The following is a 5,594-nucleotide window of genomic DNA, read 5'->3' on the forward strand; positions in this document are numbered from 1 at the left end:
CTTCAGTAGGCAGTAGAACATAAAACTACAGCGAGCGCAGAGAACCACATGGCCAACCTACAAAAAGCGATGTCTCTCAATAAATGCTAAGTTTTGACATTACTCCTCCGTCGTTAAACCGGAAACAACATATGCAAGTGAAACACTATTCAAACTAAATACTCAAGCAACAACTGACAAATTGCAGAAAGCTGATAGAAGAATACTCCGAACAATTATAGTAAAAAACATCAAGTTAATGGGCAGTGGAGACTTTTGCCTAATTCAGTAGTGTATAAAGAAAGTGAATCCATTATTGATACAATGAGGAAAAGAAGGATTGCATTTTTCGGCCTCATATCTCGCCCACCAAATACTAGAATCCTGAAGCAACTTTTTGACCACTTCTGGAACAGTAAAACCAAAAACATGTGGCTTAAAGAAGTACAAAGTGATTTGGATGAACTGAGCATCACCACACACCAAATTCAACGCAGAGAAGAAAAACTGCTTCTGAAGATCAAATACATATGGCTGACATTCAAACCATCAGAAAGGAAGAACTCTGTCATATCTGCAGGAGAACGAGCAGCCAGATCACAGCGAATGAAGAAATTTAGGAAAACGAAGAACTTGCTGACTGCTAAGACCTAAACTTAATCATCGGAGACTCTGTTGTATTATGTTTGATTTTAGTACTCCAATGTGGGCGTAAAATAAGTAAATAAATAAATATATATATTGGAATAGTTTTATAAAGTCAAGAAGTATTGTCACCATCCGACGGCCTTGATCCCTGGCTTTCTGAATGACATGTGGGCAAATCGTATGTTGTATAACAATGACAGCATGAGTTTCTAATTGGACTGAAGTGTGATATATCGTTCGGTTTAGGCTGGAAGCTTATTCAATGTACAGAGAAACGCATTACAGCAGAGGAAATTGTTGTCTCTCACTGAGGGCTGGTTCTGTCTCCATGCAACTAACTTTTGTAAGATTTTGAATGAACCGTATTCATTGCGTTATAAAATTACTACAGTATTATCTAGATGCGTGATTCGAAAAATGTTGACCTCATGCTTATATTGAAATACACTCCTGGAAATTGAAATAAGAACACCGTGAATTCATTGTCCCAGGAAGGGGAAACTTTATTGACACATTCCTGGGGTCAGATACATCACATGATCACACTGACAGAACCACAGGCACATAGACACAGGCAACAGAGCATGCACAATGTCGGCACTAGTACAGTGTATATCCACCTTTGGCAGCAATGCAGGCTGCTATTCTCCCATGGAGACGATCGTAGAGATGCTGGATGTAGTCCTGTGGAACGGCTTGCCATGCCATTTCCACCTGGCGCCTCAGTTGGACCAGCGTTTGTGCTGGACGTGCAGACCGCGTGAGACGACGCTTCATCCAGTCCCAAACATGCTCAATGGGGGACAGATCCGGAGATCTTGCTGGCCAGGGTAGTTGACTTACACCTTCTAGAGCACGTTGGGTGGCACGGGATACATGCGGACGTGCATTGTCCTGTTGGAACAGCAAGTTCCCTTGCCTGTCTAGGAATGGTAGAACGATGGGTTCGATGACGGTTTGGATGTACCGTGCACTATTCAGTGTCCCCTCGACGATCACCAGTGGTGTACGGCCAGTGTAGGAGATCGCTCCCCACACCATGGTGCCGGGTGTTGGCCCTGTGTGCCTCGGTCGTATGCAGTCCTGATTGTGGCGCTCACCTGCACGGCGCCAAACACGCATACGACCATCATTGGCACCAAGGCAGAAGCGACTCTCATCGCTGAAGACGACACGTCTCCATTCGTCCCTCCATTCACGCCTGTCGCGACACCACTGGAGGCGGGCTGCACGATGTTGGGGCGTGAGCGGAAGACGGCCTAACGGTGTGCGGGACCGTAGCCCAGCTTCATGGAGACGGTTGCGAATGGTCCTCGCCGATACCCCAGGAGCAACAGTGTCCCTAATTTGCTGGGAAGTGGCGGTGCGGTCCCCTACGGCACTGCGTAGGATCCTACGGTCTTGGCGTGCATCCGTGCGTCGCTGCGGTCCGGTCCCAGGTGGACGGGCACGTGCACCTTCCGCCGACCACTGGCGACAACATCGATGTACTGTGGAGACCTCACGCCCCACGTGTTGAGCAATTCGGCGGTACGTCCACCCGGCCTCCTGCATGCCCACTATACGCCCTCGCTCAAAGTCCGTCAACTGCACATACGGTTCACGTCCACGCTGTCGCGGCATGCTACCAGTGTTAAAGACTGCGATGGAGCTCCGTATGCCACGGCAAACTGGCTGACAGTGACGGCGGCGGTGCACAAATGCTGCGCAGCTAGCGCCATTCGACGGCCAACACCGCGGTTCCTGGTGTGTCCGCTGTGCCGTGAATATGATCATTGCTTGTACAGCCCTCTCGCAGCGTCCGGAGCAAGTATGGTGGGTCTGACACACCGGTGTCAATGTGTTCTTTTTTCCATTTCCAGGAGTGTAGATATTTCTACAAGTGTCTACAACTAGGTGGTACAGTGGTAATGAATGACACCAGGCTTGATCCGATGGGCTTGAGAGTCACACTCCAATATATCGAAATATGAGACTGCAAATAAAAGACGGGTCTAAAAACAAACATCAGCAACGTTAGTCATAAATTGTAAGAAGGAATCCAAAACACTAAATGGTGAATGATTTTTTGACTGTGGGTAAAGAAATTTGAAAGTGAGTGGTAAGAAAAGCAGCAGGAAATTTGAACCAACAGTATGTTGTAGTCGGAAGTATGTCAGGTCACATGTCACCCACTTCGAAATGCGTGAAAATTAGGTTGGATAACCAAAGAGTTTTTAGTCACAGACAGTTGATCAGATATGCGTGCTCGTTATCTATACCTGATAAGAGAAAGAAATTCACAAAAATTATATCCTAGTGTACTTACTGAAATTTCTACATTCTGCACTGCATCAATATATATTGTTCAAAACGAGACGAATATCTTCGTGCGACTGGTACTTGGCAGTTATCTGTATAACAAAAAGGCAAGAAGGGAAGGCAGCCGAAGTGGCGGCAGAACTGAACGTAAGGGATAAGTAGGTTTTTCTTGTACTCTGCTGCATTTCGAAATGGATGTTGACGTGGCCATAACCCCTACCCCCTTCCCTCCCTCTCACTGTGATGAAAAGAATTTTCACTAACAGCAATAGCAGCACTCCGGACTACGCAGCTGGAGGAAAAAAAATTCAATTTAGATCCGCCCAGAGACCAACGAAACTCTACTGAGAAAAGGCCAAAGAGTAGGAAGCCGTAATACGGCTGACGCAATTAAAAGTTTAAATTACAAACTTCCCTATCGAGGATGCATCTGAGACCGGAGCGGGGGAATGCCCTGAATTTGGGTTTTAGTCGAGACAGAAGACACAGAGATAAAAGTGTACCGAGGCTAGGTGTGCGGGGGCAGCGTAATCAAGTTCTGGCGCCATTGGGAGGTACCACAGTGCCACGGAAAACGGGAAACGGCCCTTATGAGAGGCACCTAAACTAGGCTGGCCGTAGCATTACGTTAAGCTGCTTGCCTCATTTCATGCCCACTCGCACACCTAAACTCCGTCATTCCTTTTTTCATTTGGTTTTAATTTTATCGCTGAGTTTTTAACACGAATCATTTTGTCCATATTTTTGAAGCTCACAGCTGTGTCGTTGGACACGCTAAGCAGTGCCCTGGTGCTGCTAACAAGCTGTAAGAAATTGACAGGTGCCTGTTTGTTGGTTCTTTCATTCCCCCCAACACCTAAGGTATCTTTTCCAGGGACTTTAATATTTATTTTCCAACGCTCTCTCAGATACTGAGATAAAGAGCTCCAATAAATATCGATTCAGATAATATCGCTAACTTTTCGCTCTACCACTGAATGGTATGTTGTCTTCAGTGGGCTGGCGGACCATCAGCCAGTACCGTGCTTTGGCGGTTGAAAATGCCCAATCCTTCCTGGTTCGAAGGAGGTCAGCTATTACATTTGTTGAACAGTGCGCTGAAATGTCAAAATGTGTATTGATCTGTTTGTGAGGAGGCGTTCAGTTCTGACGAGGTTATTTTTGTTTGACAGAGTGCCATGATTTCGTTATTTTGCATGATATTTATTTATTTATTGCCTAATTATAGACTTGTTACCTGATGTTTTAAAACAGGCCGTATGTCTTACAGTTTTCGTTTTTTGTCTTTTTGCAGTTTTCTTTTCCTTTGTACAGCATTTGATGATTTCTTGGTTACATCGCCAGCATCTTATGCTTATTTACTGTCACATCTCGGCTTCCTCCCCCTGTTCGTCCTAATAGTCACTGTTTTCGGTGTCACTGTGGGTATCGCTGTCCACCCTCTGGAGATTGTTGTTACGCTGCACACAGCCATGTCTGTTATGTCGTGCCCGCATGTACTCTTCATGTGTTGTTTTTGAAATACTGTTTGTCAATACATTTAATTGTGCCCACTGTTCTTCGTCTCTTATTGCTGTGTACAAATCTATGTCTGTATCTGTGTAGCCAAAGTGTAGTGTATGTCTATTGTTCGCGTATTGCTCCCAGAAAAAGACCTGGGGAACCTTCTTCCCCGCATGTGCATGTAGGTGTCTGCCTCAGACTCACACAGTTAAGTGCGTGGGATAAGATCCGTGTCAGGTTAAGAAATGTACCATACCGCGGCTGGGATCTATATGTTTCATTCTCAACCGCTCCCTTATGTCAGGGAGGATGTCGTGCAATCTACGTCACTTCTCACTTACATCTCACTCACCTTGCTATGTATCCAAACGCCAGCTTTAAAGGTGACGTATCGTCTCTATCGGCACACGAGTTATTGTGTGTGTCTTATCTAGTCTCCCCATCTTTAATCAGAACCTAGCAGCTCGGTATTTGGTATCTATGTGGCATATTCCAGCATCACACACAGTGCATCCGCAGGGGTGTTGCCGAAGGCTCCAGTTAGCCTAAGTAGGAAACTTCTCTGTCGTCGTCTCACCGATGCCTTGTTGGTGACCAGGTTCAGTCTGCTGTGCCCACATGCTAACTGCGAAGCTCAGTACTGATACGAAGAGCGCACAGTGATATGTTCGTATGGCTGGTAGAGGTAATCTGTACTGTTTTGAATTTAGCCTCATCAGTTAGTGTAGAATTTTTCTGCTTTGTCTATTGTTTGCCTTATGTGTTCGTGGAAAGTCAATTTTTCATCTATGTTGTTTTGTTTTCAGCTATCCTGAGTTTATTGTCGTGACACCACAGTGTAATTGTTTGTAGTATTCCACTGGCTTTCTCTTCTAACTGGACTCTCTTGTTTGCAGTGACTACAACTAACAGGTAACCTTCGTAGGCGAAATTCCGTCTTACCTGTCATCTCCATCCAGAAGTTGTAGGAGGGATTCGTTTGTTCTGTCCCAGAAGATGGGGCCGGAGATCGACCCCTCATGCCGCCTTTGGTAATTCTTTCAATTACTTTGCGGCTGTCCATCTGCCATTCGACTACTCGGTCTTTGCAGTAGTCTAGGAAACTGTTGTACAGTGACTGCGGTACCTCCAGATGTCTTAACCTCTGAAAAAGTGCGGGCCAT

The sequence above is a fragment of the Schistocerca nitens genome, chromosome 6 (assembly GCF_023898315.1).
Source record: "Schistocerca nitens isolate TAMUIC-IGC-003100 chromosome 6, iqSchNite1.1, whole genome shotgun sequence".
Lineage (NCBI taxonomy): Eukaryota > Metazoa > Arthropoda > Insecta > Orthoptera > Acrididae > Schistocerca > Schistocerca nitens.